Source organism: Magnolia sinica, chromosome 17 (assembly GCF_029962835.1).
Source record: "Magnolia sinica isolate HGM2019 chromosome 17, MsV1, whole genome shotgun sequence".
Classification (NCBI taxonomy): domain Eukaryota; kingdom Viridiplantae; phylum Streptophyta; class Magnoliopsida; order Magnoliales; family Magnoliaceae; genus Magnolia; species Magnolia sinica.
Window position 1 is genome coordinate 42,028,712 of NC_080589.1, and position 25,597 is coordinate 42,054,308.

Sequence of the window (25,597 nt, forward strand, 5' to 3'; positions counted from 1 at the left end):
TTAGTCGCGCGCCCTAACCGAAATCCTGGCCTTTGCGAAGGCACACAACAACTAGTTGCGTACCACCAACCCGAGTAGATAGTGAATGAATGAATGCATGAATGAATATGCAACTCCTGCTCACTAAATCCACATATCAGTATAATTCATCTCTGGGATCATCACCGGAGTTTAGTACACTCCAAATGGCACTGCCGCTCTCCTGGCCGCACAGTCCAAGTGAGCGTAAGAAACATCACTATCCGCCTGGCCAATAGTCTGCCAATACCTATCCGGCACGTCGATAGCGGACCCATTCGTGAGCTGGTCAAACTCAGCCTAGTATTGCCCCCTACCCTCGGGCGGGTAAGGCCACACCCCCTCCCAACCGACCACGACACAGTGGGAGACGCGGCCTCCTGGTATTCGGCACTCAGGCGCTCATGCATCCACTCGGTCTGGACATTGGGGCGTCTCCTGGCCACGGAGGTTTAGGGACTTTCACCCAGGGACATCTATGGCGCCCGTATGCTAGAACCAAACATTTCTGGTATCCCATTTGGTCATCCACGATATGCCTGTGGAGGCTACGACCCTAATGTCGCTAGGGCGTAAAGTAATCAAAATGCGAGATGCATGAGTCATACAATCCAGTCATGCATCAATCCTGTGCACACCGCGTGCTCGTGTGAGATAACCTCCACCTAACAGGGAGTCTCATAACATGCTCAATGACATATGCAATGATCAACCACATCTCATAACAAACATGCAGATGATGCGTATGGGCATGTATCATGATGCTATGGTGTCACATACTCATAATCGGTATCAATAACCGGCATCGACCATCAATCACAACAATGTGGACATTTAACCAACATTGTCCCCCAAGGTATGGCCCACATAAAACCAAACATATAATGGGCCCACAGCCTTACATAAAGGCCTAATATACAACACAATGAGCATTACTCAAGGGTCACATATACGCAATAAGTGGGCCCTGCTCATGGGCCTTAAATACATGACATATGGGCCCTGCACATGAGTCTCGAATACATCAAATAGGTCATGCATCATGGGCCTAATACACATCTCAATGCACCTTATTACATAGACCTCCTATTCATATTAGGCCTTAAACACGGGCTGCATATACATCAAATAGGTCTCGACAAACGAAATCGGCCTTAATAATCGGATTTGACACTCGGAACCGGCCTCGATATTCGGCCTTGGCAATCAGAATCGGCCTATACAATAAGTATCGATGAGAATGGGTCTAACTAGGCTTAAGGAAAGGTCACCATGTGGGCGTTTAACCATCATTACCCAAAAATGTGGACATTCAACCAACACTGCTCCCAAGCAGTGGTCCGCATAGAGTTAATCATAAGGTGGGCCCAAATATCCAATAAATGGCCTTAATTAGTCATCACAAGTGAGCCTTACACATGAAACACTTGGGCCTACACATCATGGCGGTCGATACATTGGGCCGTACCAATGGGCCTCATATACAACAAGTGGGCCGCATCAATGAGTCGTACAATGCACAATAGGTAGGCCCTGCACATGCAGTAGATAGGCCCCACTAGATGGTTAGTGAGGACATAAAATGCATACATCTAGTGGGTCACACATCAATGCATACATCTAGTGGGTCACACATCCCACGGACGGTGTGAATAAAACATACATCGAGGCTAGTCCTCTATGACCTGGACGGTTAGGGTGGAACATATGAGGTGGGCTCTGATCAAAACGAATATGGGCCTAGACAGACTATATGCTACAGGTACGGGCCTATTAATGGGCCCTAGGGAGAGAGTGACAATGCAGACATTAAACCAACATCATCCTTACAATGTGGACATCAAACCATCATTGCTCCCAAGGTATAGTCCACTATAAAATCAACATAAATACCATGGTGGAATCACACTACAATGGGCCTTATGTACGACTTATTGGGCCTTGACCCATGGGCCTTCAGTACATCAAATGGGCCTCATACATGGGTCTCGTATATACTTATCAAGGTGGGCCTCATTATATGGGCCGCACCAAAAATCATTTCAATAGTTGTAGGTATAACATGTGTATTACTCCACTCATGGCCCACATATGATGATTAGCACTGTCCAAACATATCCATATAAATCGGCGCCAATCAAACATTGTCCTGCACTATCTCAACATTATGGACGGTGTGGATACAAAATACGTACATCTAGGCGGGCCGCACAAGTGGACGGTATGGGTGAAGGACACACAGCATGGTGGGCCTATACAGTGTAGGTGGGCCCAACACATGCAGCAAGCGGGCCCTGCGCCATCAAGATGGGCAGACAGTGCGGATATAAAATACATACATCGGGGGAAAGTCCCACCATCCAACGGGCTAAATGGTGTGGATATACAATACATCTATCATGGCGAAATCACACATTGAAATGGGCCTTATATACATCATATTGGGCCTCGACCCGTGGGCCCTAAATACATCTAATGGGCCGCATCACACGGGCCTCAAATACATAATAAGGTGGGCCTTAACAATGGGCCATAAATATGGTAAGTGGGCCACATGTATATCAAATGAGCCACGCTCAATTATAAGTGGTGATAATGATTTCCACTACTAAAATTTCCAAGGTCCGCCATAACATTTATTTCCCATCTAATCTAATCATAGGGTCTCAAGATTTCAAAGATAGCCGTTCAATCCTCACCGTGCACTATGGTCCACTTGATAAGTAAATCTGACTTATTTTCGTCCCAAACCTTAAAAAAAAGATCATTTTCCAAAAATGGTTGGACGGTTGGATGAAACACATGCATCATGGTGGAGCCCTCTCTAATGGAGGGTATGGTTTACAATACATACATAAGTGGGTCCCATGTGGGGCTTACCATAATGTTTGTTTCTCATCTAACCCATTGATAAGGTCACTTAGATCTGGGGCCCACATTAATATTCATTTCCCACCCAACCAAGGCCCACTGTAATGTTTATTTTCATCCAACCTGTGCATAATGCCGCTTGGACCTGGGTGGGACTGGGCCCACCGTGCTATTTATTTGCCATCCAACTGTTTATAAGTTCACAAGGACCTTTGGGTAGGGTCCACTGAACCGTTTATTGCCCATACAACCTGTTGATAGGGTCTGGTCAGGGGCCCACCGCAACATGGTTTACTAATCCAGCCCACCCATTATGTGTGTCCCACTTAGCTGAGGGTTCAGACCAAGTTTCAGCCTAATCTAAATTTCAGGTAAGCCCCACCAAGTGTTCTTATGTGTTTAGGCATGTCTTCACATGACTTTAGATAGTGTGGCCCACCTTAGTTCCGTATACATCTGAGTTTTGGGGCAGCCACCTGGTCTGAGGAGACTCACCCAATGCACGGCGTTGATTTTTGAACGCATAACGGTGGGACCCACAGCTGGGGCCGTGAGGCCCAGCTCGTCCTCCACACGGCAGCGGCGGACGCTGCTGCTGCTGCTTTATTTTTATTTTATTTTTGAAAATTTACTTTTTTGAGGAATTTCCTAGGTGGGACCCTTATCAGTGAAATCCAGCCCACCCATTATGTGAGTCTCACTTTTCTGACCGTCCACACCAAGTTTCAGCAACATCAAAAACTCGGGTAGGCCCCACCAAATGATTTTATATGTTTTTGTATGTCTTCACATGACTTTAGATGGTGTGGCCCACCTGAGATCCATATAAGGCTGATATTTGGGGTGGACATCTGGTCTGTGGGGACCCATCCAATGCATGGAGTGGATGTTCGAACGTATCACAGTGGAGCCTACTGCTGGAGCCGTGAGGCTGCTCGTCCATCCGTGCGTCAGCCCAGACACTGCCTGCGGTCGCCCTGCAGCAGCGTCAGTGCTGCTCCTCTCTTTTTTTTAAAAAAAAAATCTGATTTTCTATGGATCTTCGTAGGTGGGGCCCACATTGGGCAGATCCACTCCATTCATTGGATTTCACGGTCTAAGACCGACCAAAAGAGTCCAATATATGGCCTGTTTTTGGAGAATAAAAGAATTTAGGTGGGTTTCAAGGGTGATACCGCTATTTTCTATGGTATGGCCCACCCAAGAGTCAGATTACTCTCAAAGTTTGGCTCAACGCCTAAAATGAACTGGAGAATGGAATGGACGGATTGGATTGATTACATACATCAGGGTGGGGCCTGCATGAGTGGCCCACCACTTCTTCTTTTTTTTTTTTCAAGTACACACCCATGTCATAATACGCACTTCACTTTAGCCTTACCCGTCCAGCGTCCCACGTCCAGCGTCTGGCATGGAATAATATAGTGGTGGGTCCCACGCCGATGTGGCCACATTTCATCAAGGTGGGTCCTCACATGAATGAGGCCCACCTGATTTAAATAAAACCGATACTTGTGTGTTTCCACTACCATAAGGTAGGGTCCACATGACTTAGACTGTTTAGATAAAGGATAATACATACTTCAAGGTGGGGTTCATCCAAGTGGGCCATACATCACAAAAAAATGAGAAAGAGAGAGAGAGAAGCACCCACCTCGAGATCTCTTCTTCCTTCTTCCGCCAATGCATGATAGAGCCCCAAAGAAACAATTTCAATGGTGGAGATGATCATTGGATGGTGGAGATGGGAGATAGGGAGGTGGGCCACACTAGCTCTCTCATGGGAGCCATGGACGTGGGTTGCTCTATGGAGGGATTGCTTGGAATGGAGAGAAGTGAAAGAGAGAAATGATGTAAGGGAGTGATGGGAGAGAGGGATGGTGAGGTAATGGGAATTAATGAGTTTGACTTATGGAGAAAAGGGAAGGTAAGGTGGTAGGGTAGGGTGATGTCACCCCTAGGGTGACATCATAGTAGTTATTATTTTTTTTCTAGGGAAGTATAACAACAAGGGTAGGTGGGTCCCACAATCAAGTGATCAATGACCTAGATAATGCACGGGCCGGATCTCATAATATGAGCGTCGCATTGACGCACAAGAAGCGTCGCCGGAACCGCGACAACGGCGCGGTTGCAATGACATAGGTCTCGTTTTGAGTCGGCTTGGGTTTACAGGATGTGACTCAAGAGCGTGCGCCAATGTTATCTACGCGTCGCGGGTCGTCGAAATTCGACTGGAAGGACCGCGGAAGTTTATGGAATGGTACAGGCTAGGATACGGGTCTTACATGTAGGCCGTCTAGGCCCATCTTCGTTTTGATCAAAACCCATCACCACATAACATGCTTCGTATAGATTCATGATTCATGATCATATGCATCATATGTATGCCTGATGTGAGGATTGACTAATCATTGCACATGCCTTCGGGTAGATGGTTTATGGACTCCCTGAGAGGCGGAGTTGCCCTACATGAGCGCGCAGTACACGCAAGATTGTTGCATGTCTGATGGTATGATTCATGCACTTACATTCGTGTGATTGTGCTCATTGTATGCCCTAGTGACATCAGGGCCATAGCCTTCACAGACACATCGTGGGTGGCTGGATTGGATACCGAAAATGTTTGGTTCTAGCATATGGGCACCATAGATGTCCCTGGGTGAAAATTCCTAAACCCGATAGTACCAGAGGATGACTTCAACGTCGAGACTGAGTGGATATATGAGCACATGAGAGCCGAATACTAGGAGGTCGCGTCTCCCACTATGTCGTGGTCGGTGGGAAAGGGGTGTGGCCTTACTCGCCCGAGGGTAGGGGGCAATACTGGGCTGAGTTTGACCTGCTTGTGAATGGGTCCGCTATCGACGTGCCGGATAAGTATTGGCAGACTATTGGCCAGGCGGATAGTGAAGTTTCTTACGCTCACTTGGACTGTGCGGTTAGGAGAGCGACAGTGCCATTTGGAATGTACTGAATCTCGGTGATTATCCAGAATGAGAACTGTACTGATATATGATGAGGATTGGCATGCTTGAGTTGCATCTCGCATCACATGGCCGAGTTATGGCCGATAGCATTCATATCTTGCACTGCATAGCTTGGTACGGCTGATTGCATTCATGTACTCATCACCATGATTCCGCATTACTCTGACCTTGCATTCTGAGCACGCTTATATTTTGCACACACTTACACCACCCTCTAAGCTTTCTATAAGCTTATGCACGATTGATGCGTGCAGGTGATGCCAGGATGCAGTCGCAGCCATAGTCTCACCGTAGTTGGAGCATGTAGACGAGCTTTTAGAGTTTCGTTACTTTCGCTATATTGTATTTCCCTTTCATACGCATTGTACTCAAAAGTCTTTGATCATAGTGAATTTTGTGATGGTGTTCTTGTGGTTATTGTTCATGGGTTATGCTTATGGTTATGCTCATTATGAATCAGACTGATGATTATAAATCCTCCTTATAGTATCCCAAGATCGGAACCTGGTGTATGGGTGTCGGGAGCCAAGAATGGGGTACCGGGAATTTTGTGAGCCCGGTTTCTGAGTTCGAGGCGTGACAAGTGCTATATTTTACGTGACCGTGAAAATCTAGGCAAGCTTGACACTAAAAGTGATGAAGGGATCCTTTTAGGGTATTCTTTGAACAGTCGAGTATATCGAGTACTGAATAAGAGGGCTGGTGTTATTCAAGAGTCCATTAATGTGGTCATTGATGATCACTTAAATACACCTGCCTCAAGATCTGATAATGAGGAAGTTCTTTTAATTGACAAACTAGATACTTCATCAAATCTAACTAACTCTGAACTGATGACTATTAAAGATCATCCGACCACTCAAATTCTTGAAAACCCTCTCACTGGTGTACGCACTCGTAGACAACTAGAAGATATATGTAATTACGTGTGCTTTACATCCCAAATAGAACCGGCTAACATAAAAGAAGCTCTTACTGACGAAAACTGGATAGTTGCTATGCAAGAAGAGCTTAATCAATTTGTGAGAAATGATGTTTGGTACCTAGTACCTAGACCTACAGATAAAAATATTATCGGAACTAAGTGGATTTTAAAAAATAAGTCTGATGAACTTGGTAATATAATTCGAAACAAGGCTAGACTAGTTTTATAAGGGTACACTCAAATTGAAGGCATCGATTATGATGAAACTTTTGCCCCAGTAGCTCATCTTGAATCAATCAGACTATTTATATCCATTGCTTACTTTAAAAAATTCAAGATTTAGCAAATGGATGTAAAGAGTGCTTTCTTAAATGGCGATCTGCATGAAGAAGTTTATGTTGAACAACCAACGGGCTTTGAAGACCCTAAGAGTTGATCATGTCTATCACCTAAAAAAGGCTCTCTGCGGTTTAAAACAATCTCCCAGGGCATGGTACGAAAAATTGACTAAGTTTCTACTAATTCATAATTTTCAAATGGGAAGTGTAGATAACACTCTTTTTGTTAAGAAACATAACGATCATATCTTAATAGTGCAGATCTATGCTGATGATATTATTTATGGATTTACTTGTGCTAACATGACTGTTGAGTTTGCAGATCTTATGAAATCTAAGTTTGAAATGAGCATCATTGGGGAATTGAATTATTTTCAAGGGTTGCAAGTAAAACAACAACCTAATGGTATCTTCATTTCTCATACCAAATATGCTCTGAACTTAGTAAAAAATTTCAGATTTGAGAATGAGAAAATTTTTTATACTCCTATGAGTACAACATTAAGACTCCCAAAACACTCTACAGGTAAAAGTATAGATCCTAAATTATATCACAGTATGATAAGTAGTTTGCTGTATTTAATTACTTGTAGACCTGATATTGCTTTTAGCATTGGAATTTGCACTGGATATCAATCTGACCCTAAAGAGTCACATTTAACCGTTGTTAAGCGGATTATAAGATATATTGCAAGTTCTGCTAATTTGGGTCTTTGGTATCTACATGATACTAATGTTCAATTAGCTGGGTACACTGATGTTGATCGGGCTGGGAATGTTGATGATAGGAAATTAACCAGTAGTGGTTGTTTCTATATTAGGAACTATTTAGTTTTTTGGCAAAGTAACAAACAAAGTTCCGTATCGCTCTTAACTGTTGAGGCTGAATACATAGTAGCCGGAAATGTAAGTACTCAACTTGTATGAATGAATAGAATGTTAAGCGATTATGGAATTGTACAAAAGTTAATGGTTTTATATTGTGATAATTTCAGTGCAATAAATATATCTAAAAACTCAATCCTGCATTCACGAACCAAGCACATTGATATTAGATATTACTACATTCGTGAATTAGTGGAAGAAAAGATAATTTCATTAGAATACATTCCGACCGAGAATCAACTTACTGACATTTTCATTAAACCACTTGACAAAAGAAGGTTTAATAAATTGAAATTTGATCTTGGTATGTGCAATTTAAATTGATTATTCATGCATTTCTATATTATAGTTTATATATTTTTTAAATTATAATTTTAAATTTTAGAATTATGTGAAGAATGCATATTTTTGTTTTTGCATGACTAGTCGAGGACATACTCGACCAGTCGTGGCACGACCGGTCGAGGACGTACTCGACCGGTCGAGGACATCCCATGACCAGTCGTGTAGCGTGCTGGACCTTTTAATTTAGGGAAAAACCATTTCTTCCTCATTTCCTCTTTCTTCTCCAATGGGCCGTAACACGACTAGTCGTACCCAACTTCTTGATTCTTCAAGGTTAGTGCATTATTTCAGTTTTTCTTGTAGATTTATACTCTAATCTACAAGAAAAATGACATGTGAACTTTGAATTTGCTTATATATCTTTCATATCTTGCCTAGTTATCTCCTTTATTACTCTCTTATTAGTCTTCCTCTTCCACTTCTTCTTTGCTTCCTTTGTCATATTGTGACAAAAAGGGGGAGAATATTTCAAGTTTTGGATTGATTGCTTATGGATATGGAATGGATATGGATTGTAGGGTAGTTGCATAATTTTATGGATATATGTGTGCTACTCAGGGGGAGTAAGTAAGGAGGTGTTTTACATACTTCATGATGATACTGGTGCATGATTCTTTATTGAGATGCTTCTCTTATTTTTATTGAGTATGTTTTGTCACAAATTTGATAAAGGGGGAGATTGTAAGCATTATAGTTGCATGCTCCTTTGATTGTCAAATTTTGTAGTGCCAAAAACTTCAATATGTGTCTTGTGTAGCACGATGATATATTTATTTAAGGCAATGCATCTCACGCACAAGGAAAATGCTTCAAGTAGATTCAAGTAGGACAATGCTTTAAGTCAAGTCCAATTCAACTCAAGAACTACAAGATCAAGTACATTGTTCAGAGTTTTAAAATTACATCGAAAGACGAGATCATATTCAAGACTCAAGGTAAAGTTCAACTTAAGAACTACAGATTTAATCTTCCAAAAATCTTAAGTTCAAGCTTCATCATGTGTCAAGAACTCAAGTTTCATGAACTTTAAAGATCATCCAATATCTGAAGAAAAAGAAGGTTCAATGTTCATACTTCATGTTTAAAGGTATGAATGACCTTAGATTGACCTTAAGGCAGGTTATTTCGGATACATAAGTCAATTGCTTATTTTATATGTGTTTTGGTCTATTCTACGACAAGTCCAAGTTTCTGTTCAACTAGTCCTAGAACTGGTTCGACCTGTCTAAGAAATTCTAAGACCAGTCCTAAGTTGTTGTAAATTTTTTAAATTTTTTGGTTGATTACGACCAATCCTGGAGTCTGCTCGACCGGTCAAGTGAATAGTGTCAACTCGTTCAAGACCAGTCTATCAACTACGACTTAAACTCCAGTAACAAATTCTGGTTTCTCAGGACCAGTCGTGGGCAAGTCACGACCAGTCGTGGAGGACTCATGACCAGTCATGAAGTGCCTACGACCAGTCGTGTAACGGTTTTATCCAATCGCGCTCAAAATTTTAAAATGTTGTTGGTCCTACGACCAGTCGTAGTATCCACAGGACTAGTCATACATGTGATTTCTGCAACTGTAAATAAAGCACGATTTTCAAAGCTTGATATCCAATTCAAGTAAAATCAAGGCATCACTTTGAGAGATAAGTTTGTAATCTTCTTAAGCTAGATTGTGCATATTTAATATTCTCTTTTGTTGGCATTTTATATTTGATTTTGTTTCTGCATTCTAATCTAATTTGAAAAAGGAATTGTGATATTCCACTTCTTGGAATCAAAATAAAATAGAGCTAACCCAACTTGATTTAATTTAAAATCAATTAAAACATAGAACCATTTCTTAAGTGAGTATTGGACATTGAACTTCTATTCGAACTTCTACTCCGACTTGGTTCTTTCGGGCTGCCACAAAAGGAGAAATCCAGGTATTTTACATTTGTGTAAATCTTCTATGTTTTTAGTTTTTTTGAGATTAAGCTAAAAAAATCTCTAAGTGTTGGTTATCTGAGGAGAGCTAGAAAACTCAGAGTGTGGGGTTTTTTAACTTGTGTAAGCCCACTTGAAAGACACAATTGTGAGGGTTTTAGGTGAACCTGTGAAAAACCTATTTTCATAGTGAAACGCTAATATCCACTGTGTCAGGATATTAGGAGTCAAGTAGCAACCTATGTGGCTGTTGTTTAACAGTTGGTGAACACACAGGCAAACCACTATAATTCTTTGTGTCTTGTGATTTGAATATTTGTTTATTTGCTATATCTTTTATCATTCAAAGTTGTGGGATATATGTGTGGATATGAATGTTGTAATATTTACATTTCAAGCATTGTGGAAAACGTTGTAATAGTTTAGACTTCCATTCTTGCTATTTACTTTTTATTCCTCTTCAGTTTGAGATATTGATACTTAAACCGTTCTAGTAAGGCTGTCCTGCCATAAACCCTTGGTTTTTATGGTGCAAGTGAAAGGCCAGGCCAAGCTATATGTCCTAGATGGGGGGGAGGGGGGGTGAATAGGACAATGCCAAATTAAATCTTTTACAGTGGAATTTAAATGAATAAAGAAAAGATAGCACTTTAAATAAATCACAGTACGAAAATGTAAAGCAACTTCAAAATTCAAGTCTTGAGAGGTTGATACAAATGTTGTTCTAAGGACAACCTTGCACCATAAAAACCAAGGGTTTATTTAAGTATCAATATCTCAAACTGAAGAGGAATAAAAAGTAAATAGCAGGAATGGAAATCTAAACTATTACAACATTCCCCAAAATGCTTGAAATGTAAATATTACAACATTCACATCCACACATACATCCCACAACTTTGAATGGTAAAAGATATAACAAATAAACAAACATTCAAATCACAAGACACATAATTATAGTGGTTTGCCTATGTGTTCACCAACTGTTAAATAACAGCTACATAACTTGCTACTCCACTCCTAATATCCTCACACAGGAGATATTAGCGTTCACTATGAAAATAGGTTTTTCTCAGGTTCACCTAAAACTCTCACAATTGTATCTTTCTAATGGGCTTACACAATTCAAAAACCCCACACTCTGAGTTTTCTGGTTCTCCTCAGATAACCAACACTTAGAGATTTTTCTGGTTAATCTTAAAGAAACCAAAAGCATAGAAGATTTACACAAATGTAAAATAGCTAGATTTCTCCTTTTGTAGCAGCCCGAAAGAACCAAATCAGAGTAGAAGTTCGAATAGAGAAGTTCAATGTCCAATACTCACTTTGAAATGGTTCTAAGTTCTAATTGATTTTAAATTAAATCAAGTTGGGCTAGCTCTATTTGATTTTGATTCCAAGAAGTGGAATATCACAATTCCTCTTTCAAATCGGATTGGAATGCAGAAACAAAATCAAATATAAAAAGCTAACAAAAGAGAATATTAAATATGCACAATATAGCTTAAAAAGAATAAAAACTAATCTCTTAGAGTGATGCCTTGATTTTACTTTAATTGGATATAAAATTCTGAAATTCGTGCTCTATTTATAGTTGTAGAAATTGCATCTACGACTGGTCTTGTGGACATTACGACTGGTCCTAGTACCAATAGCATTTTAAAATTTTGAGCACGATCGGATAAAACCGTTTCACGACTGGTCGTAGGTACTTCACGACTGATCGTGAGTAACCAGAATTCATTGCTAGAGTTTGAGTCGTAGCTACAGGACTAGTCGTGAACGAGTCGACACTGTTTACACGATCAGTCGAGCAGACTCCAGGACTGGTCGTAGCTCAACCAATTTTTTTTTTTTAAATTTGCAACAACTTAAGACTGGTCTAGGAATTTCTTGGATTGGTTGAGCTGGTTCTAGGACTAGTCGAACAAAGTCCATGACTAGTTTGAGAACAGAATAAAACACATATAAATTAAGCAATTGACTTATGTATCCGAAATGACCAACCTTAAGGTCAATCTAAGGTCATTCATACCTGAGACATGAAGTATGAACATTGAACATTCTTTTCTTCAGATGATGGATGATCTTTAAAGATCTTGAAGCTTAAGATCTCGACGCTTGATGAAGCTTGAAAGCTTGAACTTATAGTTCTTGAGTTATACTTCAAAGATCTTTGGAAGCTTGAACTTGTAGTTCTTGCGTTGTACTTCACCTTAAGTCTTGAACAAGATCTCGTAGCTTAAAAACTCTAAAGCTTTAGAGAAGAGAACAATGTACTTGATCTTATAATTCTTGAAGTAGATCATTGTACTTGACTTGAAGCATTGTCCTTGAGCATGAGATGCATTGCCTTGAACATATATATCAACGTGCTATATAAGACACAGATTGTGGTTTTGGCACAATAAAATTTGACAATCAAAGGAGCAAATAACCATAGAACTTACAATCTCCCCCTTTGTCAAATTTATGACAAAACACACTTAATAAAAATAAGAGAAGCATCTCAATAAAGAATCATGCACCGGTTATAAAAGGAAACTAGTTACAGCCTAGTTAAAGAATCATGCACTAGTTATCATCAACTAGCACACATCATCATGAAGTAGGAAAAACACCTCCTTACTCCCACTTAATAGCACACATAAATCTATAAAGATTATGCAAAATATGCTATGTTACTACCCCACATCCATATCCATTCCATATCCATAAAGAATCAATCCAAAAATATTTCTCCCCCTTTTTATCATAATATGACAAAAGAAGCAAAGAAGAAATGAAAGGGGAAGACTTAACAAGAGAGTAATAAAGGAGTTAGCTAGGTAAGATATGAAAGATATATAAGCGAATTCAAAGTTCACATATCATTAACATAAACCAAAGCCAACCAAAGTCAATCAAAGTCAATCAAATTCAGTCTCACAAACTGAAAGAAAGCAAATTAGAATAATAGTTATTACAGACCATAGGATAAAACACCTAATCAGGTCCTGAAGAAGGACCAGGTATGGTAGGATCAAGTTGATGAAGGCCCTTGTTTAAGCGCCTAAGGTACTTGCGCATATATTTAAATCGTAAATCATGGCAACATTCATGTTCTCTACCTTCTCCTCAAGTGCACGAAGATGAGCATCAAAATCGGATGGCTCATAGTCAAGATCATTAGTAGAGTCTGAATCAATTTCATCAAAAATGTCATCCATATTTATATCATTAGGAGGAAGATCGCCACCTTCTTCTACATTCCCTGCTTCAGCTCCACCACCACCCACATCCATTTGTCTAGGTGCCAATTTCAATTTCATCTTGTTTATATTTGAATTGTTGAAAATAAAATGAATAGAAGCCTCTCCAACAGGCGTAGCAACTAGCATGTGAGTAGCTAATACAATCATAAGATATGCAAATGGAATATCACTGTGTCTAGAACGGAGTCAAAATTGAATGATAAAATGACAGATCAAAGATGGAAGACAAACTTGAGTACCAGAGACGATGGAATGCAAAACCCGAACCATAAAAGAAGTCAGTTTTGTTTTGTTACCAGAACGTGGATATAGATTTGAAATAAATATTTAATGAAGAACCCTGTATTTGAATAACAAGTACTTGGAAGTAAGTGGATTCCCTTTATGAGTCCATTGCACCTCCATGTTGCATAATGCTCTAGTGAATATGCATTTTTCCGATTCCGAAGGTTTCTCAACTAGAGTGCGAATAGGAATACCCTCGTCATTAACAGGTACGTCCATTAGAGCCGAAATCAGATGACGGTCAATTTAAAATGGACCTTCTCTAGTCGCTATTGTAAATGTTAAATTCTTAGTCAAAAAATCAAAAATGCAATCAAACATAGCCTGTACAATAGATTGGTATGCTGGCCCACCCCAATATAGGATGTTAGCCCAAACCTACAGATTAGAGAAGTGGAAGGAGACCAAAAGAAGCAATGCGTTCAAGATCAACAAATCGCTTAACAATAACATTGCGCATTCTTAAATCTCACACATGTGTGGGATCATCTTCAGGTGAACGAAGATGACGCCTTGTTAAAGGAGTCGATCTAGATGAGGAAGCACCATGGGAAGTTTTCTTTTTTCCTTTTAGCATCCATTTGCAACAAGAAAAGAAAAGAAGCAAGGAGTTGTAAAAGATGTGAAATGGGTTTTCTCAAAAATAGATCTGGGTGAAGAAAACTCCAAAATTTTCAAGGAAACTTGAAATCAAGCACTCCAAGGAAGAAAATGAAGAGATTAGAGCTTGAATTTACAAGAATAACTAAAATAATGCACTAACCTTGATGAATTAAATAGTTGGCTACGACTAGTTGTGCTACGGCCTGTTGGAAAAGAAAGAGGAAATGAGGAAGAAAAGGTTTTTTCCCAAATTAAAAAGGTCCAGCACGCTACACGACTGGACTGGTCATGTAAAGGCAAAAACATGCATTTTTCACATAATTCTGAAATTTAAAATTATAATTTAATAAATATATAAACTATAATACAAAAATGCATGAATAATCAATTTAAATTACACATACCAAGATCAAATTTCATTTTATTAAACCTGCTTTTGTCGAGCGGTTTAGTGAAAATGTCAGCAAGTTGAGTCTCGGTTGGAATGTAATCTAAAAAATTATTTTTTCTTCCACTAATTCATGAATGTAATGATATCTAATGTTAATGTGCTTAGTTCGTGAATGCTGGATTAGATTTTTAGTAATATTTATCATACTGGAATTATCACAATATAAAACCATTGAATCCTGTACAATTCCGTAATCACATAACATTCTATTCATCTATACAAGCTGAGTACATGCATTTTCAGCTACAATGTATTCAGCCTCAGCAGTTGAGAGAGATACAGAACTTTGCTTCTTGCTAAACCAAGAAACTAAGCAATTTTTGATACAGAAACAACCACCACTGGTTGATTTCCTATCATCAATATTTCCAGTCTAATCAACATCAGTGTACCCAGCCAACTGAACACTAGTATCATATGGATACCAAAGACCCAAATTAGCTGAATTTGTGACATATCACATAATTTACTTAACAACAGTTAGATGAGATTCTTTAGGGTCAGATTGATATCTAGCGGAAATACCAACACTAAAAGCAATATCAGGTCTACTTGCAGTAAAATAAAGTAAACTGCCAATCATACTACGACATAATTTAGGATCCACATTTTTACCTGTAGAGTCTTTTAAGAATCTTAAAGTTGTACTCATCTTTTGGAATGCAGAAACAAAATCAAATATAAAAAGCTAACAAAAGAGAATATTAAATATGCATAATGTAGCTTAAAAAGAACACAAACTTATCTCTCAGAGTGATGCCTTAATTTTACTTTAATTGGATATAAAACTCTGAAATTCGTGCTCTATTTATAATTGCAGAAATCGCATCTACGACTGGTCCTGTGGACACTACGACTGGTCCTAGTACCAATAACATTTTAAAATTTTGAGCACGATCGGATAGAACCGTTTCACAACTGGTCGTAGGTACTTCACGACTAGTCGTGACCTTCCCACGACTGATTGTGAGTAACCAGAATTCATTGCTGGAGTTTGAGTTGTAGTTGCAGGACTAGTCGTAAACGAGTCGACACTGTTCACACGACCGATCGAGCAGACTCCAGGACTGGTCACAGCTCAACCAAAAAATTTTAAAAATTTGTAACAACTTAGGACCGATCTTGGAATTTCTTGGACTGGTTGAGCCAATTCTACGACTAGTCGAATAAAGTCCAGGACTAGTCTAAGAACAGACCAAAACACATATAAAATAAGCAATTGACTTATGTATTCGAAATGACTTACGCTAAGGTCAATTCAAGGTCATTCATACCTGAGACATGAAGTATGAACATTGAACATTCTTTTCTTCAGATGATGGATGATCTTTGAAGATCATGAAGCTTGGGATCTGGACGCTTGATAAAGCTTGAAAGCTTGAACTTGTAGTTCTTGAGTTGTACATCAGAGATCTTTGGAAGCTTGAACTTGTAGTTCTTGCGTTGTACCTCACCTTGAGTCTTGAATAAGATCTCGTAGCTTAAAAATCTGAAGCTTTGGAGAAGAGAACAATGTACTTGATCTTGCAATTCTTGAAGTAGATCATTGTACTTGACTTGAAGCATTGTCTTTGAGCATGAGATGCATTGCCTTGAACATATATATCAACGTGCTATACAAGACACAGATTGTGGTTTTAGCACAACAAAATTTGACAATCAAAGGAGCAAATAACCATAGCACTTATAGCAAGGTTGTCCTTCGAACAACATTTGTATCAACCTCTCAAGACTAGAACTTTAAGGTTGCTTTACATTTTCGTACTATGATTTGTTTAAAGTGCTATCTTTCCTTTATTCATTTAAATTCCGCTGTTAAAGTTTAATTTGGCATAGTCTTATTCACCTGCCCTTTAGGATATATAGCTTGGTCTTTTCAAAAGGGGCTCCTGATCTTAATCCTCTCCAACTGAACCAAGTAGCTAGAGCCAGAGTGCTCACCGAAGAACAATACTCTTAGTTCGATCTCATCAACGGGGAAAACCTAGTTTCGTCTAGTTTCTACAAACTCCAGCCTACTCCCTTTGCTCTAGGTAAGTGGGGTAAGGATCTTCGAAGACTGTCCGCTGTTCTTCTGTAGATTTCGTTTAGAATGCTTTTATTTCTTTTCGAGTAAGAATGGAAGTAGGTGGTTCGAAAAGGAGGAGGCTGGTGGTGTCGTGCCCTCCGATGAGCGTGGTCCTCGCTAATGAGCCGAGGACCAAGGTGACGCCGAAGAAGAGGAAGATTTTTGAAGCCAATCCTGCCCCGGCTGAAGCTGCGCTCGCCTCAGCTAAAGTCATGTTCATCCTAGCCCCAACCCCTGCCCCTGAATCGCAAGCCCCGGAGGCCCTCACCGGAGTCGAGCCTATCACCAACGACTCCGACTCTAGAGGGGCAAGCATCCTAGCTTCCACCCCTAATCCCTACTGGTGCCCCTGGGATAGGGGAAGAAGTTGTCGGGGAGACTCCCGATGCTGATGCCCCCGCTTGTTCTGCAGCCCACCTTGCTACTGCCGAGGTTAACTTCCTGGCTAGTAGAACCGACGCCTTGTTCGCATACACTACCATGCCTGAGGCTGCAGCTCAAGCCTCCAAGGCCAGCAGAGTCGGATGAGCTGCTAAGCCCACTCCTTTAGAGATCTTCCCTCCTAGTTACCATATGGCTTTGTTGAATGATTAGACGACCATGCATGTACCAGAGTCGAGCATAGCCAACACCCTCCTCATTAACTACACCAAGTTCATGAACGACTACCTAACGTTCTGCTACCAGTTGCTGCGAATGATGGTGGAGGTCAAGGAAAGGTTGAAGGAGATGGACCGACTCGAGGTGGAGAAGTTGGAGCTCGAGGCAGAGAAAGATGAGCTTGGAAGGCTTCTAGAGGCTTTAGCTACTGAACGAGAGGAGTTGAGGAGGGTCGTGGATGAGGATTGAGTGAGGGAGCTGGTGCTCCAAGGTGAGGTCAATCAACTCCAAGCTCGCTTAAATGTGACCGACCCCAAAGTCGTGCACTTATAGGATGTTATTGGGTGCTTGGAGGCCTCTGTTGAATGCATGGAGGGGGAGAGCACGTAACTCTTAGATAACGTCAGGAGGGCGAAGCGTGAGGCTGACGAGGGGTTGACCGAGCAGAGGGTTGTTCTTAAGGCCTGAGCTACAATGGAGCTAGAGAAGCGACGAAAGGAGCTCGAGGCTCTGTTGGCATCACAGGCTATTATAGCCATGGCAGAGTATTAGGAGTCGTCGGAGAGAGCTGGAGAGTTGGATAAGTTGTACTGTAATGCCTCGAATTTTGAGGGTCGAGCAAAGCTCAACTCCCGAGATCCAGCACATCACTTATGCAACATGGATAATGGTATTTTAATGTTATTCATATCAATGTATTAAACATAAGTGGGATTATACTAAAATAACATATCATACTCCAGAGATAATGTAATTAAGCAAGCGAAAGTCTAAAGTATATGTATTGAAATAAGTAAACGGTTCATAGCCTCCAGAGTATGATGATGTAACAGGGTTTAATATATACAAGGTTTATTTCAAAATATACAAAATGTCAAAATATAGGTGTCCAACTAATCTATGTGACCCTGTAATCCCGTTAAATCAATACAAGGTCTACATAGACCCACTTGATAACTGAACATAGGAGAATTCCTCCTCCTCATCTATGAAGTCCAACTCAGCTGTATAGACTTCGTCATCACTTGCATATACAACAGAGTCTAGTTGGTGTTTTAAAACACCGTTCCAGGGTGGGAGTGAGTGATCAACTCAATGATACTATAAGGCAAAGGTTAACATGTTATCAATTCAATCAAGCAGTAATGATAAAGTAGTACAACAATCATTTTCTAACCACTCTTGTTAATGCAGGGATGGTATGTAGTAATGATGTATGCCCTCATAGAAAGCTCCCTCACAAGCGACTCCAACAACCAAGTTCGTGCATGACAACCTCCCTAAAGTGCAAATTCCTCGCCAAAGCATATGCAATGCGATGCATGGTCATGTTAGCCGAGTACTTAATTAAGCTTATTCATACAACAGATTTGGGAAGCTAAGGTATCTCCCTTTATATCATTAACCCAAAAGAAGATCCATCTAGGGTTGTCAATCTTAGTTAATCACATATAATAGGTAAGTTGTAGGGCATCACCCCTAATGAAAAAAGCTGATAGGAAAATTCATTGTTTATACTCGCGGTCACTACGGGAGGCTTATCACCTCAACGTAGGCCGACAGCTCGAATACAGTGTCCCATACCACTATGCCTATTCACGAGTTTGGGTTGCTCACTGGTCATTATGGGGAGGCTCGTCACCCCAGCGTAAGCCGACAGCTCGACCACGGTGTCCCATACCACCATGCCTGGCTCATGAGTCTTAGCAGATCGTGGTACCATGGTTGAAATGGGCTTTTACATTGGTAAGTGGTACCTTAGATTCAAGCAGTGATGTCCATATAGGGTAAACACATAATAGACCAATTAGTTTATTAGACAAGTTTGATTAGTACAAGCACACGCTGACTTAATCGACATTGAGTGCATAAGCACCCCACGTGGCCTAACCACTGTCGAAAACCGTCGTACGACTCGGATTCATTGAACGTGTCAAATGTGGCGAGACTAATTCGGCCACTCGAACGGGAACTATTACTGGTTGCCTGGACTACTTGTAGTCCCAATCTTACTCAGATGTAGCATGTAATTATATGTGATAATCATATCAGCATTTAACAAACAATTTAAGTGAATTCCTTATTTAAGCATTGCATTAAACACATTGAACATGTTACCAAACATTTGCTTTTCATCCATAAATCGCGTAGTCGAAATTAAGATTACATGAAGGAAACTATACATATGGATAAGGTAATTGAGAATCTTATCTCAATACCCTTATTAAATATACTTCATCTACAATTTCTCATTCAGACATTTTACCAAGCACTTAGACTACACATTACGAAATACATAGACTAGATTAGTTACGACATATATTATCGCAAATCCTTACACAAAGAGATCATCATATGTACAACAAACATGAATCCTAGATTTATAGTTGTGACAAGCGTAAATCACAATTTCATGTTCATTCAAACATTTCAATAAATACATGGAATGCATCTTGTATTCAACATAGTTCATACATGCATAATATATTGAATACATTGTATCTAAAACAATATGGCAGCAATCAAGTCAGACATAAATCATTAGCTGACATTGAATGTATTGAAAACCATAACCTAAATGTTTATAGTCCGCACCTTCTGTCGAAATACTCGATTCGGACTCGGTTCAAACACTGCATTCCCGAATACAGAATGTCAAGCACCTATGCAATAAAATAGACTATATTTGGATCTCTATATTAAGATTAGGGTTAGGTTTTCTTACCCAATTCGAAGTTGAAACAGGTCGTGTAGTGAAGTGGGGAGGTGAATCAGTGCGTAGAGTTGTGAGAAGGAATCCCAGCAAAGATCTCCAAGAATCCTTCTTCCTTCCTTCCTCTTTTCTCTCCTTCTCTCTCTCTCTCTCTCTCCCTTAGGGTTTTTAGAAAATTCGTATGAGGGAGAGATGGGGTGGTTTAAGGGCTTTATATAGGCCCAAAACTGATGCAAATGGCCCCATGGCCATGGTATACTAAATTTACATCCAAAGGGCAGCTGTTTTTGGTAAACGGGGCTCATCAGGAGGTCCATTACTCACTTACATCACAGAATAAGTTCCTTGACAATGGATCTATGCTAGGATGTGATTTCGGTGTGATTGGATAGGCTGATCAGTTGTGGAGGACCTGTGTCAAATCAACGGTCATGCTTGCTCGATCGGGGCTACAAATATATGGATATGAGTAGGGAAATTTTCTTTTCCACTAGGTGAAGTTTCGTCAGAAACTGACAATCCAAAATCCTCAAATTCACGCATAAGTGAAAGGCCTAATTTACTTAAGTTTCATTTCATTTTCTAAAGATGTTTGTATTTCTCACACACTTTACTCAGGGCTCAAGTCATGCATTTTTGGATACTATTTGGGCTTGATTCCCATGATGGTTGTCAAGCCCAATAAGATGGCCATAACCCTATAGTTTTGTGGTCATCGGACTTTCGACATGCGGTCCCGGTCCAATACAGAGTTTCAATGTGCTCCCGTGAGCAGCAAGCTTTTGGGATTTTTCTTAGGTTTTAAAGTAGTGTTGAGTTAGCGGTATTGGTGGTTTTGGGTCTTGCCATTTGTATAAATAGTGGTTCGAGTTGAATCCACCGATTAATTCAGCGAGTACTTAATTAATTTTCGCCTAAATTTCTATAGAAACGGTCCTTAGGGATTTCTTCCTGAGGTGGTACTCGGGTCTTTGTACGGATTTTTCTAAGACATTACATGTACCTCTTCGGCTATAACACCGGCTTCGACACTTGCCTTGCTGAGGTCTAAAAGCTCCACCCGGGCTCGACCTCGACGCTCTTACTACAAATGAGGCCGAAGATGCTGAACTAGCCGTAGTTGAGGAGCTTGAGAATGCCCCCTATCATCGAAGCTACCCCTGACACTCAGCTCCCCAGCTCGGTGGCTCGTCCCTCTACATGGAGGGAGTGAGAAACTTTATATTTTCTCTCTTTTTGCATGGGATGTTTATGGATGGATGATGATTTTTACCATTTAATCCTCAGTCGAGGGCCTAATTTTATGCATTGATTGCTGCATGATGATTTGTTGATGTTAAGAGCCGACCCCTTGAGGGGTCAACTCTCCCCGAATGGCATGCGACACTTATTGTTTCACAGATTTTTAACATATGATGAGCCGATCCCCCCTTTAAGGGATCGGTTCACCTACGGGTTTCATCTCTACATATGAGAGATGACCCTTTTGTAGTTTTTCGTGGATTAATGAGCTGACCCCTTCTTTAAGGGATTGGTCTGTTAAGTTCACCTCTGCTTACGAGAGGTGATTCTTTTATTATAGATAAACTAAACGGGCAGATCATGTAGAAGGAAAGATGCTTTTATTCAGAGCCTAAATAGGCTAGTAGCTCTGAGCCATACATTCATTGAGGGCCTTGAATGACCAGTAGTATTTTATGATAGTAGATCTCCAAGTGCTCGGCATTCTAGGGGTGAGGGAGCTGACACCCTTCAGGATCTTCCAAGTGGTAGGAGCCTGGCTTCTTTGATCTGACCATGCGATAAGGCCCTTCCCAGTTCGGTCTGAGGGTCTCAGCTCCTGATTCTGCTGTATTCTGGAAGACGCGACAGAGAACCATGTCCCCTTACCGAAATCACCTCGTGTTGACCTTGAAATTATAGAATCATGCCACTTGTTGATGTCGATCTGCGACTTGGAGTCTGGCAATGTCCCTGGCCTCTGCGAACAAGTCAAGACTTATTACAATTTGCTCGGCATTCTGGCCCTCCTAGTAGTTTCTGATCCGATCTATGGGGAGGTTGATCTCGACTAGGACAATTACCTCCAAGCCGTAAGATAGTGAAAGCGGGGTCTCTGTGGTAGACGACTGAGTTGTAGTCCTATAGACCCAAAGGACAAACGGAAGCTCCTCGGCCCAGTTACCTTTAGCTTTTTCTAACTTTGTCTTGAGGTGGTGCTTGATGACCTTATTCACAGCTTCTACTTGTCCATTGGACTGTGGGTGACAAGGTGAGGAGTATGCATTTGAAATGCCGAGCCCACTACACATGACTCAGAATCTATCATTATCGAACTGCTTCTAGTTGTCAGAGACAATGGTGTGTGGGATTTCGAACCGATATATAATATCTTTCAAATGAAGTCGGTCACCTTCTACTCTGTTATCTTCGCCATAAGCTCATCCTTGGTCCACTTGGTGAAGTAGTTGACCGCCACGATAGCAAATTTGACCTGTCCCTTTCTAGTAGGTAGAGGCCCGATGATGTCGATCCCCCACTAAGTAAATGGCCACAACCCACTCATTGGGGTCATTTCCTTGGTAGGTTGCTTCAGCATGGCAGCAAACCTCTGACATTTGTAACACCTCCAGACGTAGTTCTTGGAGTCTTCTCGAATGGTCGGCCAGAAGTACTCTTGATGGAGTATCTTTAGAGCTAAGGCACGACCACCATAGTGATTTCTGCAGATTTCCTCATAAGTCTCTCGAATCACATAATCTGCTTCGTCGAGTCAGAGACACCTGAGGGAGGGCTGTGAATGCTCCTTCTTATATAGGATCCCATCCAAGACTATGTATCGTGCAACTCTGACCTTCAGACGTTGGGCCTTTAGTATGTCTTGGGGGACTTCACCAGATGTAAGGTAATCGTAGATCAGGTCCATCCAACTCGGAGTGGTCTCCACTGGATTGACTGTTTCTTGATTAGCTTGGTCGATGCTCGGACTATCCAACAATTCCACAGGAATGATCCTGAGAATCTTCCATTCCATGGCTGAAGCTAGCTTTGCGAGGGCATCGACCCAAGAATTCTCCATCTTAGGAATCTGATTGATGATGCAGCTCTAGAACGTTTCTATCAGCTTTCGGACCTAAGCAAGATAAGCCATCATTCTAGTCTCTTTGGCCTCTACTCGGTGGAGATGTGGTTCAAATGAGTTGAGAATCGCATTGTACCTCGAGAGACTGAACCCCTAGACTAGTGTCCAATTCGAGTACAGCCGGAAAGGCCTCGGACTCTGCTTCATTATTAGAGGCTTTAAAGCCGAGTCTGATAGCGTATTAGATGGAGGTTAAATCGGGCGTGACCAGGACAATCCCTGCCCCGACGCACTTGGAATTGGATAACCCATCCACATAAAGAATTCATTTGTGCTCTCCGTTTGACTCTGCGTCCTGGATAAGCGGGAGAGCTGGTGGGGCCATGGGAACTGCCTCCGCGCCCACATCTATCGCCTCTTCATTCGGAGTAGTGAACTTTGCTATGAAATCGGCCATAGCCTGGCGTTTGATTGTAGTTCTCGGACGATATTGGATGTTGAACTCCCTGACTTGGTCAGTCAACCTGACACCTCGAGCTTTTAAAGGACTTGCATAAGGGGGGAGTCAGTAAGTACAATAATAGTATGCGCATGGAATATGGACGCAGCCTCCACTCCAAGAAGATTAAGCCGAGTGCTAATTTCTCCATACTCGGGTACCTAGTCTCAACGGGTACCATTGCCTTGCTCACATAGTAAATGGGGTGCTGCCTACCCCCCCACATCCTTGATAAGTGCAGAGCTAATGGCCGAGGCCGAGACCGCCAGGTATAAGAATAGGGGCTCTCCCTCTTTCGGCTTGGAAAGCAATGGTGGTGAGCCCAGATGCTGTTTTAGCTGCTGGAATGCCTGTTCGTACTTCGAGGTCCACTCTTCCTTCTTATAACCCTTTAACTATTGAAAGAAGGGGAAACACTTATCCATGTCTCGGGATATGAATCGACCGAGTGCCGCCACGCGACCGGTGAGGCATTGGATTTCCTTCGTGGTCCGAGGTGAACTCATGTCAAGCAGCGTCTTGATCTTCTCAGGATTTGCTTCGATACCCTTTTGGCTGACTTGAAACCTGGGGAATTTGTCAGAGCCAACCCCGAAGGTACACTTGGCGGGGTTCAACTTCATACAATAATCCGGAAGAATCGAGAAAATTTTGCCGAGGTCTATAATATGGGCAAATGCCTTGACGCTCTTCACCAACATGTCATCAACATACACTTACATGGTGCGACCGATTTGCTTGACGAACATCTGGTTCACAAGCCTCTGATATGTTGCCCTATCATTTTCAGGCTAAAAGGCATGACCCGATAATAGTAGAGACCTTTATCTGTGATGAAAGTCGTCTTCTACCTATCCGGAGGATGCATTGAGATCTAATTGTACCCGGAGTATGTGTCCAAGAAGGATAGTAGTTCATGTCTGGCTGTGCTGTCTACCAGCTGATCGATCCGAGGCAGGGGGAAACTATCCTTTGGGCAAGCCTTATTCATGTCTGAGTAGTCTTCACAGACCCACCACTTCCTATTGGCTTTCTTCACAAGGACCACGTTTGCGATCTAGTTGGATAATACACTTCATCGATGAAGCTAATGCTGAGGAGCTTCGACACTTCATTTGCTACAACCGAGTACCTTTTGGGGTCGAACGTCCTTTTCTTTTGCTTTACCGATCTATGATCTAGGTCCATGTTTAGCCCGTGGATGATAACATCAGGAGAGATGCCTGGCATGTCTTCATGTGATCATGCCAAGATGTCCTTATGCTGTTGTAAGAAAGCCAACATCTGAGAGTGCTGCTCAGAATTCAGCGACGATCCGAGAAGAACTTTCTGCTTGGGTCGACTTCTTCAAATGGGACAGTCACTAAGTCCTCCATAGAGGAATCTTCTATAGGAGCACTGGAGTTGAGGACGTTGACGATGAGGGTCTGCTTTATCGAACCCTTTCTCACCGCCATAGAGTAACATCTCCGGGCCTCACGCTGATCTCCTCGGAGGTATTCGACTCCTCCCTCAGCGGGAAATTTCATCATGAGGTGATTAGTGGACACGACCACCCTCATTGTATTAAGGGAAGGTCAGCCCAATATAACATTGTGCACTGAAGGCACGTTCACAATGAGGAAGTCATCCAGAGGGGTGACTTGATGCTGCCCTTTCCCTGCGGTCACAGGGAGGAGATGACTCCCTCGAAGATCACCTTATCTTCGGCAAAGCTGTGTAGGGGGAGTCTTCATAGGTTGTAGGTGTGA